The sequence below is a fragment of the Canis lupus genome, chromosome 10, assembly GCF_003254725.2.
Source record: "Canis lupus dingo isolate Sandy chromosome 10, ASM325472v2, whole genome shotgun sequence".
NCBI lineage: Eukaryota > Metazoa > Chordata > Mammalia > Carnivora > Canidae > Canis > Canis lupus.
Genome location: NC_064252.1, coordinates 2,829,249 through 2,843,125, shown reverse-complemented (window position 1 = coordinate 2,843,125; position 13,877 = coordinate 2,829,249). Strand labels below are relative to the sequence as shown.

General features: G+C 38.1%; 2 long non-coding RNA genes across 4 annotated transcripts in view; one reads left to right on the top strand and one right to left on the bottom strand.

The window, feature by feature from the left end:
- LOC112677945 (uncharacterized) overlaps positions 1 to 12,049 on the top strand; it is a 48,103-nt gene extending 36,054 nt beyond the window's left edge. Inside the window, exon 6 of one of the 2 annotated variants that reach the window (XR_004803049.2) lies at positions 11,876 to 12,049. This is a non-coding gene — a long non-coding RNA (uncharacterized LOC112677945). Of the gene's footprint in view, positions 1 to 11,836 lie in introns of both variants that reach the window. The other variant, XR_003147303.2, reaches the window with a different exon arrangement.
- Positions 1 to 13,877, bottom strand: part of LOC112677946 (uncharacterized) — a 107,207-nt gene that overhangs the window by 19,839 nt on the left and 73,491 nt on the right. The gene's annotated exons all lie outside the window — the stretch shown is intronic.

Sequence of the window (13,877 nt, the reverse complement as noted above, 5' to 3'; positions counted from 1 at the left end):
TGTCACTGTGGACAGGGATGTAAAAGAGTGCAGCCACGACGGAAAGCCATATGAGGGTTCCTCCAAAAATTAAAACTAGAACTACTATATGATTCAACAACCCCACTTCTGGATGGATAAAAGGAAATGAAACCAGTATCTTGAAGAGCTAACTGCTCTCCCATGCTCATTGCAGCTATCTAGATTATCTATCTATCTATCTATCTATCATCTATCTAGGGTTTTCCCTATGGAAACATTGCAGCTATGTAGATATCTATCTATCTAGACATCTATGGAAACACCAAGATCGGGGAGGACGGTGACAGAGGAAAGGCAGCCTTGTGCACTGTCACTGTGGACAGGGATGTAAAACAGTGCAGCCATGACGGAAAGCCATATGAGGGTTCCTCCAAAAATTAAAACTAGAACTACTATATGATTCAACAACTCCACTTCTGGATGGATAGAAGGAAATGAAACCAGTATCTTGAAGAGCTAACTGCCCTCCCATGTTCATTGCAGCACCATTCACAATAGCCAAGATATGGAAACAACCCAAGTGCTTGTTAATGGATAAACAGAGAAAATGTGATGGCATCACACTGTGGAATATTATTCAGCCTTAAAAAAGATGGACATTCTGTCCCATGTGACAACCTGGGTGAACCTGGAGGGCATCATGCTCAGTGAAGTAAGCCGGTCACAGACGTACAAACACTATGTGATACTACTTGCATGAGATCTCTAAAACAGTCATAGAAGCAGGAAGTAGAATGGTGGTTATCAGGGGCTGAGTGGAGGGGAAAGCAGGAAGGTGTCCCCTCAGCATGAAGTTTCATCTTTTTACAAGAGAACACGTTCTTGAGATCTGCCATAAACCTGACACCTTTAGTTAACCACACTATGTTGTACACTTAAACATTTGTCAAGAGGCTGGATCTCACACAAGGTGTTTTTACCACAATTTTAAAAATGGTGAACAATGTATCTAAGAAGGAAATATCAAAACACTAAATATAGGGTTTTGTTTCCTTTTACAAAAGAAGCTTTTACAAAAATAAAAAATGATGGTAGTAAATAAGAAGTGTTTGGAATCCCACCCTGGTGCTACTGTCAGTCATGATCGCTGACAGGTCACTTTTCCTTTCTGCACCTCAGGACCCATCCATAGATGAGGAGTTGGTTCAGGGCACTAGGCCAAACAACATGCGTGTCGATGCGGGTTGCCTGGGACCAGGAACCTGTATGTATTTTATCTTCCAGATCAATGATGCTCTGTGCCAGATATAAAAAATATTTCCAAATTGCCTCTCATTACCCCAAATGTAAAATAGTTGTAGGGATTTTTGAGCAAACTGAAATGTGGTTTAGGTTCATGTGGGCAATGACAGATGAATTTTCATAGATGTTGAAATTTTCTGAGGCATGGTTAACCAGCTTCCATTGCAATATTGACCCAGTTCCCCAAACATTTTATTCTCAGCCAATATAGACATGGTAATTAAACTGCTAGAGGGAGATTCTTTTTGGCCACAATATATTATTTCTTTTGTTAAAAAAAAAATAAGTGGTTTCTGTAGTTCTGCTTAAAACTGGCCTTTACTTTTAAGCTTACCCATCTGGAAATTTAAGGAAGAGGAAGATAGAGCTACTTTGTCTTCCAATTCTTCCAGATTGTCACTCGGGTTTCAGCTGAATTCAGTTCATTGCTATGAAGGTCTTAGACCTCTATGGAAACACCAAGAAAGTCGCTAAGGTTTATTAGGGTGTGTTTATATTAATCTTGAGGCAACCCAAACATCGGTTCCATATGGTAGACTGTTAAATTTAACTCATTTGTGACATTCATTCTGTAGTTCTTTACAATGGAATTGGACAAAAGAGCCAATTTGGGGTTTGACTTTACAAATATCGTGATGTTTTGGGTGAAATATACAACTATTATTTGGGTTACTATGTAGCCTTGCCATGGGGCAATCAGTCTCTGGGATAAATATCCAAATAAACACATAATGGCTCCAGGATAAACCTAATAAGGGATTTTAATTTCTGCCTCTTTCAAACATACATTTTGGTGACATCTTATCCTTAGTCCTATAGAAGAGTAATTTTGAAATAAGAATTTATTTTTAAAAAAGGCTGCAAAGAAAGAAATAATGGAGAAAAGTATGTAAAGACAATGGTGGTGTTCTTGATCCATTTCATCAGGGCGTATCCACTTTGGTACTATGGGTCACTTACATCGTGGGATTGCTTCAGGCATTGTGAGTGGAATGAAATATAAATACTACTGTTACCACAAATTTTTCATTTATTGAACATTTATGCCCTACACAGAACAAAGTATCACCCAGGCACTATCTCAGCACAAAACCACAGGATAGGAAGTGTCATGACTATTTATGGATGAGGACATTGTGATTCCAAAAGTTATAATGAATTGCTCAGGGTCACACATTTGTTATAGGTAGATCTGAGATTTGAACCCAGGTTGTCTGACTTGGTAGACTGCCCTCTAAGGAAACGAGATGTCATGAATTCCACTAAGAAAACATGTCATCCCACAGTGACCTCACCTTAAAGCACCAGTTGAAACTACTCATTCTTCATTAAGGTGGCCAGAAACATTAGATAGTTCTTGCTATATTTGCATTTTCAATCTACAGGCTTCACACACACACACACACATTGTAATACACACACATTGTAATAGAATTTCAAGTTTGAGATTCTGACAATTTTAAGTAAGTTCACACATTCAGAAAAGAGGATTCAACTGAGCTAGAAACATAGTGAATTTTGATCTAAGCAACTTCACTCAGAAAGGAGAAAGAGCTTTTTTGGGAAGAGAAGTCTATTAGAAAATAAGATAGAAGTTCTTGGAGTAAACTTGCTACTTTAAAACAGTACAAAGGAAAGGAGCTACTTTTGAAACTCTTCTGATAAAAATAAAAGTAGTTTCCTTAATAGGAAATTAGGAAATTTGGAAAATGTTAATTTAAACAAAGATGTGTAAGCTACTGTGACTGCTGACTGAGAAAAGGGCAATAGTTCAAAAAGAAAGAAAAAAGATACAAAAGGAGACAAGAAGATGAAAAAGAGGAGAAAGAAGGAAGAGAGGGAAGAGAGGAAAAAGAGGAGGGGGAAATGAAATGGAGAGGGAGGGAGGAGGGAAGGGACAGGGAGGAGTCAGGGGAGGAAGTTAGGAATAAAAGGGAAAGGAAAGAAGGGAAAATAAAAGAAAATATTTAAAAAGCAAGAGTGGCTCATTTATCTTTATCTATTCTTTCCATTAATCTTTAACTTCTGTTGAGATATTCACTAAGGTATTTTATGGAGCATATTATTAGTTTTGATATGGTCAGAATGTAAACTATGTGAGGTCAGATATTTATTTCTTTACTTTTGTTCATGGTTTTCTCCCCAGAATCTGGACAGCATCAAGCATTATAGATGATATTCACTGTGTTTGTTGAATTAATGAATTTTCAGGTTATACTTTCAAATACACCGAGAGCTAGTCCATTAGGTGATCTATGTCTTATATTGAATGACTTAATAGTACAGAGAATAACTGTATGTTGACTGTATGTTTTCAACTGTATGTTGAAAAGAATGAACTTTTCTAAACAAATCCATTTCGGCCTAACATCTAACATGCCAACTCTGGAGATATTTCAGAAATGCAGCCAATTATCAAAATTGTTGTCAGTGAGATTTGCGTACTGGCAGGTTCCTATGTCCCCTCAAAAACTGTGTTTTACCTCTGCTTAACAGGGAAAATTTTCTTGAGACCAAAATTAAATAGATGTGGGTATGGAGTTTATTGGTAATTTTTTAAAAGTTTTTACTTTAATTCCAGTTAGTTAACATATAGCGATCTATTAGTTTCAGGCGCACAATATAGTGATTCAACACTTTATACAACTCCCAGTGCTCATCATGACAAGTACCCTCCTTAACTCCCACCACCTATTTTCCCCATTCCCCCCACTCCTGGGTTTGATCATTTTTGAATGTGAAAAAGTACTAGTAAGAGGTCCAAGGAGAGAGGAAATAAGGGCTTTGGTAGCTTCTGCTTTTTCCTACCTTGTCCTGAAAATGTCGGAACGTCCTCTAGGAGCTTAGGTGAATACAGCCACCACCACCCCAACCTATATGTCAATAGAACCAACAATAGCAGCAAAACTAAGAGCAGCCATTTTCTTGAGCATTTAGATGCTGGGATTGCTTTGATCATTTTCCACGTATGGGCGCATTCAGTCCTTAGAACAGCCCTGTGCCGTGAAGACAACCTGAGGTCTTCTCCATTTCTCACCATTGAAGCCACAAGGATCTACTTCTGAGGTTGGCAAATTCCTCTTTGGTGCCTATTCCTCTAAAGTTTTTGGAAAATAACCATATCCATTCATTCAAGCGCTGCCTATGGCTACTTTTGCATGAAAAAAGTAGTGTGACAGAGACCATACGGCCCACAAAGCCGAAAGTGTTGACTATCTGGCGATGTACAGAAAAAAAGTCTCCAGCCCATGACCTCTGGAGTCTGCAGAGGAATTCGGGAAACTCTTGCATTCTTCCCTTCTAACTCTCTGGAAGTTTTGCCTCCATTTTTGTCTCCCGTTTCCCCACTTCTCCTGACATTTTATTTTGGAAAGTTGGCTTAAGAGTAAGGGTGCCGACGTCAGGACTAGACTGCCAAGGTTCAAATTCCTTTTGCCCTATAACTTTGACAAACCCGCTAAACTCCTATGTGCTTCAGTTGTGTCCTCTGTGGCTACTGCTACCATTTCTGCTCTATTAGTGCTATTTTTGGCAACTCTCCACCTTCATCTCTGTTATACAAAAACAGAAATCTCAGGGACTAGCAGTCCCTGTGCTTGCTGCCAGGATGGAACTCCTGCTGTCCTTCCATACAAAACCAGAAACCGCGGCCTCACATTAAGCTTTCCATCTCCAGCCCTTTATAGAGGAATCATCTCCCAGGAACTAAAGGTGCTTGTGGATACTGTAGCCAAGCTGCATGGGAAAGGAAATCAGCCTTTATTCTCCCAGGAACCCTACTGTGCCCACACTGCCAGCTTCCTTCCACTAAGATGCCTCTGTTACCCAGGGGTCTGTTACTTGAACTACCCACATACTATGTCCACAATCGAATCGCTGGGTGAGGACACTGAGGCCTTCTGTTGGTGTCTCATGGAATGAGCTCTAAAAGAGGAGTGAAGCTGCCTGGATTTCAATGTTGGTTCTATCCAAAAGTGTTTCATGACCTTAAGCCATCCCTTTAACTCGTCTGTACTCTTCTTCCCACGTCTAAAGTCAGGCATACTAGATAATCTCTAAGGTCCCTTATAACTGTAGTATTTTCATGGTGCTCTACAACCCTGAACTGTTAATAAGGGACACTTAAAGCTTGCCCAAATGGAATCTATTCAATTAGAATTTGGCCTGAGTCAAAATCACCAACTGTCCAGGCTACAGAAGCGTGGCCTTTGTCCTAAGAAGAGAGGTTAATTGGTCACCCTCTCCAAGGGTCCTTTATAGTAAACTGGTTCAAAATTATGGCTAGGGATAAAAAATACTTTGCATAGTCTTTTTAGATCTAGGCCAACTGTTTCTTGCAAAGAAAAAGAAATGACTTGCTTTTCTTAGCAATAATTTTTACACCTCAAGCTATATTTTAACATAAGCCTCTAGGCTCTCAGCAGAGAAAATATATATAAGACAGCATACTGGAGGAGTTTAAATGTCAGATTTAGTCAATGTTTTCAAAGCAATAGCTTCAATAAATGGGGGAAAAAGTCATCCAAGGATGTCTTCAGGGTGCTAGGGGAGACAAAGATTAAAGGCTGTTCAGTTGTATGAAGAAGGAGAAAAGATGAGATGATGATTTGGGAAATGAAAATAAGGTGAAAGTGCAGATATTTGAATTTTGATATCATAAAATAAAAATTCCAAACTCTTTCAGATACATATGAGAGGTCTTTATTTTTTATCCTATTTCAAGAGAACAGGATGAAAAGTATTGACTTTTGGATTGTGACACATTCCTTAAATTCCATTACTGAAGAATGAATACACTAAACACAGGTATTGGCCCTAAATAATGTAAAGAAGCCCATGAGGACACATTCATGGACCATGTTGACCAGTGACATATTGAAGTCTGTATTTTTTCAGGTACAATTTCAAGAGTTTTATCACATCTGTTTAAACCTATTAAAAATGAAAAGGAGAGAAATAAAAAAAACTAGGTTTTTGTCTTTGTAATTTATGGAGTCCAGTAAATGAGCCCTTACAAGTGGATTTAATAATACTTTTTTTTTTAATTTTTATTTATTTATGATAGTCACAGAGAGAGAGAGAGAGAGGCAGAGACACAGGCAGAGGGAGAAGCAGGCTCCATGCACCAGAAACCTGATGTGGGATTCGATCCCGGGTCTCCGGGATCGCGCCCTGGGCCAAAGGCAGGCGCCAAACCGCTGCGCCACCCAGGGATCCCTATAATACTTTTTAAAAATTTTTGTTATTGAAGTGTAGTTTACATACAACATTATATTAGTTTCACATAGTGATTCCCCATCTCTATACAGTACTCAGTACTCACCACAATTAGAGTGGTCACTATCTCTCACCATACAACATTAATTACAATATTATTGACTATATTCCCTATCCTGTAATTTTCATCTCTGCGACTTATTTATTTTACAACCAGAAATTTATACCTCTTAATTCCTTTAACTTATTTTATCCATCCCCTCACGCCCCTACCCTCTGGCAACCACCAGTTTGTTCTCTGTATTTTGGTCTATTTCCATTTATTGTTGGTGGTAGTAGTGGAGTTTTCATGTTTTTGTTCTGTTAGATTTCACATATAAGTGAAATCATGTGGTATTTATCTTTGTCTATTTCACTTAGCATAATACCCTGTAAGTTCATCCTATTGTTGCAAATAACAAGATCTCGTTCTTTCTGTAATGCTTTTCTTAAAAAGAAGATACAGAGATTCTTTAGTTTGGACTGTGTGTAGAAGGGGTTTCGTGAAGAAGAGGTGACAAATAGCAGGAAGTACTTGTTTATATCTTTATCTGGGGAATAGGTTTATGCTTCAGCGGTGTGCCAGTCACTCAAGTAGCCTCTGTAGAGCATGACAGTACCCAAGACCAAATGACAACCCATTCATGAGCCCAGGGGCCATGATATGAGAGTCTCACTGCCCAGCTTCTACTGACTGCAGCTCTGTAATACGCTTTGTAGCACATTCGCAAAGCTAGAATTCCTTGAAAACCGCTCAAGCGAATTAAAAAGCAGCCTTCAAAATCTCATCAACAAAGACAAGATAACAATAGATTAATAATGACTCACACATTCTATGAAAATATCCATGATTTATCCCATCACTCTCTTGTGATGGGCCATCAGCACTGCACTGAGGTCCTATGTAACCAGAACTGTTTCTTGTCTTGACCTCATTCTTAAGTACCGGACAGGCTGAGTTCTCTTCTAGAATATTCCAATAAACAAGTCCTCTAGATTTGGCCCTGGCTGGCCCACATGCTGAGCCTCCTACTTACAATTCCACTGATGTGTACCCTCCTCTACAGCTGGATACATAAGCCTTTCAATCCCACATTCATTCAACAGCATCACCATGGCAATGTGTATACTCACTTGTAGCCAAAATAAATTTTACACCTTGATCAAAATTAATTGGTGTAAAGACTTCACAGTGAGCAAAAGTGCCTGAGAATTCTGATAGGTAGCCACCGAGTGATTTAAAACAAACAAACAAACAAACACACACACACAACTGTTAATTCAATAGGCTTGAAGGTTAAACAACTATAGATTGTAGGGTCCCTGATTTTTACATCATGATTTTTAACCAAGGCATAGACACATATACTTTGGCTCTTTCCAGATCTATCAAGATTTAAGTCATATTTTTAAGGATAGTGTTAACATGTTTACAATTTTTATGGCCCAGGCCTATTTGGTTTAACTACTCTGTGTTATACCAACTTTCATGATTATTTTTCCCTTTCAGCACTTTTATAGTAATTTTATATTCACCCTTTGATGCTGCATTGTGTTTCCTTTCAGCTAAGTGACCTGGATATCACAATCAGCTGGAAACATTTGCCCTTTGTGTAGATCAGGGTTTGGAAGGCAGAGAATTGCAGGGAGGTTATTAATAAATGGGAGAGATTATATAGTATGACATTTTAGAGCTCGTTTGTATCAGTCCAGTAGAAGCTTGTATGTTACCCAAATGCAGCCCCAGTTGGGCTGTCAACACTGTGGCCCAATATCAGAGTGATTGTAAGATACTCCTAGAGGATCATGTGCCTGCCAAACACGTAACAGGGCTTCACAGTTTCAACCATCTTTTGTGTAGTCCCTCTTGCAGCGAGAGCCTGGCACAGAAGGCAGGACTTCCAGCTGGTACGCTGGGTACATTGGGCCACCAGAGGTAATGAGCACATTTGACATTTACAGTTTGGTCTGAACTCACAGTGGTAATAAATAACACGAGTTGAATTCATGAGTGACCAGTGTGCAGATATACAGAGTATCTCAGTGGAGACCTCCCTAGGGTGTCAAGGTTTACAAAAAGAAATAAATGCTTTTGGAAGCCAAGAATGGTTTATGGAGTATGCGTGCTAAACATGTGGAATCCTCAGTGGGAATAACGCAGCCAGGTACCTGAGGCAGGATTGGAGGGTGCCCATGTGTGTCAGGGGAAGGGATTTTTATCTTTAATAGGCACAGCCAGCTTAATATGAAACTTGCATCTGCAGTTTGCACCAAACTCAAGACTTTCAGAGTTATCTATAGAGTCAAATGCTTCTTTATTTGACTGGCCGTTGAATAACTATGGCAGTATTGGGGAAACCAGTAATTTCTGACTGTGAGGGGAATTAAGCCTTTCTTATCCCTTTCAAAAAAAAAAAAGAGAGAGAGAGAGAGAGAGAAAGAGAAAATGTTCCTTTATTCCTTGTTTATATTATAAAAGAGATGCATTTTTGTTTTAAAAAAGTGTTTTAAATGGGGGCACCTGGGTGGCTCAGTCAGTCAAGCATCTGTCTTCGGCTGGGGTCATAATCCCAGAGTCCTGGGATTGAGCCCCACATCAGGCTCCCTGCTCAGCAGGGAGTCTGCTTCTCCCTCTGCCCCTCCCTCTGCTTGTGCCCTCTCTCTCTCACTCTTTATCTGTCTCATACATGCTCCCTCTCTCTCGAATAAATAGATAAATCTTTTTAAAAAATTTTTAATGCAAAAATTCAAAAAGAAGGATATAAAAATCACCTGTCATCCTCACCATCTCAGATAAACTCTGTCAGTAGTTTGGTTAAAATCCTTCTAGTGTCTTCTCAATGTGTGTGTGTATATGATTAATTTAAAATATACAAACATGAGGTATAAAATATAAAAATATACATCTGCTTTTATTTTTCCTCAACAAAATATTTTGATCATTTCCCCAAGACATTATCCTTCCCCTGGTATATTTTTAAGTGCACATGATATTCCAGTATGACCCTACTGTAATTTACTTAAACAACCTTATACCATTGGAAATTATGTTATGTCCAACTTTTTGGCTACCTTGAGTGATGCTGTAATGAACATCAAGAAGGGACATATCTCTTAAAATTGATTCTACTTTTTATAATTCCAAGCATTCTTTCTGCTGCTTTTTCCATTACGAATTAATCATGCATCCACCTACTCACCAAGCATTTAGTTTTCTTCTTTATCTGGGACATTACTGATATCCAAGTATGGAAATGATAGGAAATATTTGAAGATATGTCAATAAAGAAGATTTACAATAGTTCTAAGTTTCCCTAAAAATAGAACCAGAACCAACGGTGAGAAGGTACAGGAGAGAAATATCTACTCCACATGTAAACTTTGAAGCAATGAAATAGGCTGAGCTGTAGAATGATGAGTTCACACCTCTGATTTTCAAGTGGGGCTGGTATGATGTCTATTAAGGATCTTTTAAAAAAGATTCTTATTTTGGTTTGGAAATGGATTAGATTAAATTTTTTCAAGATTTCTGTTTTTCAAAACGGAAGTTTTTTTGCAAATTTATGTGAACCATCTATAAACAAGACTGGCGTTTTATTAGCATAGATGTGATTTAATACACAAAGGTTTGAATAAACCTTTGATACTTATTTTTTTAAGATTTATTTGTTTATTTAGAGAGAGAGCGTGTGTGTGAATGAGAGCAGGGGAAGAGGTAGAGGCGGAGGGAGAGAGAAAGAGAGAGAGAGAGAATCTCAAGCAGACTCTGCACTGAGCATGAAGCCTGATGCAGGGCTGGATCTCATAACTCTAGGATCATGACCTGAGCCGAAATCAAGAGTCAGTCACTCAGTCAACTGACTGAGCCACCCAGGCACCCCATTCAAACTTTTGATATTCATTAATCACAAAGTCAGTTGATGAGAAATTTCAAAACTGTAGTCTCCAATATGTTTAAAACTTAGGTATCTGACATATTTGGGGAGCTCTTTATTTTTAATAATTTACAAATACATAAAATTTAGCTTAAAAAATTGTTTTGAATCAAACAATTACAGAATCTGTGATCCGTTTCTGCAAATTTATGGCTTTGCGAAATGAAGATTAAAAACCACTGCACTAGACTCTCCTTTAGAATCTTTCGAGTTCTAAGATGCTAAATTCTTGCAAAATTTTGAAAGGATTGTATCTGTATGATCCAGTTTCTTGATTTAAATATTGCTATATTATATGCAGCGATGCATCTATTGACAGAGTGTAATGGTTGTAGGGCATATGTGGAACATTGCTGGTCACACTGAGGCAACGCATGAACTTGGGATCAAGAGAAAGCTGGAGTGAGTTTGTACTGGTTCTTCAATAAAGAGTTCAGGCTAACAGGTGTGGCATGGGAAAATGGGTCAGGCAGTACTAATAAAGGGATAGATAACAGGGGCTGAAATTTCATTCATGGGTATTGATGTCAGGGAAGAAACCAGCAAGGAAGAAAGTGGCTCATTAAATGGCAATTTTTGTCCAAAGAAGGAAGTCTTCCTCTTCTTGCCAAAGTCATATCATACTCTCAAAGAGTGGACAGACCCAAGTTCAAAATGATAGGTTAGTTAGGAAAAGGTCCTGTTTTTGATGACATGAAGTTGCAGAGACAAAGTAGAACATTTCTGACACTAATAGTTTGTGGATGGACAATTTTATAAGAAACTAATTTTATGCTTAGAAACCATGTTGGCTGGTCTCCTAAAGTCTTGACAGAGATTCTCTAGGCTTAAGAGCATGGCATGCCCTCTGGGGTGTGACAGTCTGGTGTGATGATATGAAAAGAAACTTGAAGAAGAGTAACTTCTCTTCTATTCCCAAGCAGGGAATGAACGAGCCAAGCTCAAGCCATAGGGCTATTTCCAGGGCAACACAGATTCTAACAAAAGCAAGAAAATGAAGAAAGCAAGACATAGGGATTTTAGAGTGCTGGTGGTCTTCAATTCACTCACTGGCTTGTACCTCTCCACCTAATTAAATAATACCCTCAGAAGTCATTTTAGATGCAAAGCAGTTGCATTACATATAATTACATATAAACATATAGAGAGATGTTTATATGTAATATTTATATATGGGTTATAGTTGTGCAATTATTCTTTGATTTCGAAGGGAATACATTCATTTGTTAAATAATCATTTGTTAATTAGCTATTTGTAATCTCCACTATGCTAAGTACTGGTAGATACAGAACTGATTTCCATAATTTACAAAGTTAAAATATGACTGAGAAATACACAATATATAATTTTAAGCAGTAATATCATGCTATATGTTTTGCAGATTGCTTCCATATATGTTGTTATCTTACTTGCTCTACAGCATTTGGGACATTTCCAGCTGAAAGAGACCCAAAGATCGCCTCATCCACCAGGTGTGCAGGGGAACAAACATGACAGCCAGAGACACTGTGACTTGCTTAGACAATATCACAGCCAAAATCTTCTGACTAGAGCAACACAGAGACCACATTAAGTCTTTCTGTGAAAATAAACGTGCCAGTGCATCTTTTTCTCTGTAAATATAGATTTAATTTTTAGTCGATTCTAAGTTTGTCAAATAGCTTGAGCCGTTTTTTCAAATATTTGGGGCCTGCCTTGATATAAATCACGCTTATGAAAAACATTTTAATTTACAAAGCTGCATATATATTTTAAGGGAAAATTAAAACATATGTTTATGATTCATTTACAGTTAACTCAGTCTTTTATTTTGCAATAGTCGCGTGATGCTTAGATACTTCACTGTGTCTTCAAAATAGTTTTTCCCGAAAGTAGAAATCATAGTTCGTTAAGATTAAATAAATTTACTTCTGAAAATCATCATGCACGCCTCAAAATTAGTTTTCACAGCACTTCATTAGATTTCAAACTTAATAGAAATTGTTCATTGTTCAAACTTACTCGTCATTTAATTTTTTTCCAACTCCTTATGTGCTATATAAAGTGAGTTTATTTTACATTTTCTCGTAATCCTTTAGAATATGTATATCACAGTTAGTAAAATGGCTTTTGTTGTCAAAAGGGAAAGAAAGAAGAAAAAAATCCCTGTTTTTTTTTTTAAATAATAACAAGACTTTTAAATGAATACCTCTTTTCACCATTCAGACATGAGTGAACTTGGCATTAAACCCGTTCTTAATTCAATCCATCTGTTCAGTGCCCACTACTTTATTTTTAGTGCCACCACTTAAAACCGCCTGAAATATTTCATAGTGAAAATTATCAAAGAACACAACATTCCCAATATAATAAACATATATATGTTCACCAATGAACTATCTTTTCTGATGCAGTAGTGTTTATCTCCTGTCTAAAAGCAAATCTACCTTCCGAAAAGAATTCTAAGAATTTTATGGCAGGGCATTTTAGTCACTAATCATGTGGTCTATCCAGTGCAGCATTTGAGTATAAATCATTAATTTAACGTAGTTTCAGGTATATATACTGGGTTTTAAAAAAATACTGGCAACAAAATAGACGATGGAGGCATACTTTACCATTGTGTAAAATCTTAAGAGGCAATGAAAATAAGCAACCTCCATACGTTTGCTAAAATTCTCTAGACAGAGTTGTCTGCAGTGGCAAGCACTTTGCTGGAGCGCAGGCCTTGCCACTGTCTTCAGATCCACCGGCCTCCTACTAACCACTGGAGTGAAATCCCGCACAAGCCACTACTGAGCCACATGGAGGCAAGTGCGGTCAACTGGGCACAGCAACCAGCAAGCCTGGCTGGTTCTCGCCCAAGCTCTCCCTGCTGGTCTTCCTCTTTCCAAAACAGCCCTGGGAGCTGCTCAAAAAAGACCTGATTGTACTGCTTTGGACTACAGTTTCAGTCTCTGTATACTTCAAAACCAGAGTTTCCTGTTTCAGCAGGAATTCCTGGTATTTATTTTTAAAGCCAAAAATCAGAAGTGTCCCATACTCTAAAACTTTTTATTTTACATGAGCTGTACATCAAAGGTACACGACCAGGTAGTTTTTATTTTATGAGATCCTGCAGTTTTAACTTCTGGGATAATATGCTTTGCGTGGCATTTTTTTCGTAGTCTTTTCATTTCTAATAAGAATCTGAAAACACTAGGGTGGGTAGAGAAAGTAAAAACTTGTGCAGGCAAGTGCATAGTCCTTTACATTTCTAGTTTTAGGCACAATTTCTAAATGTAAATGTTGCTATCATAAGAGGCAGTGTAATCTAGCAGAGAAATGACAAGAGAGTCTGCAGGGTTGCAAGTGACCTCCCTCAGAGAGCATAGAGTTGAATTCCTTTGTGCGCAGGGGCATCCTTGCAAGGTTGAACAATTCCCTGAGTGCCAGCAAATGGC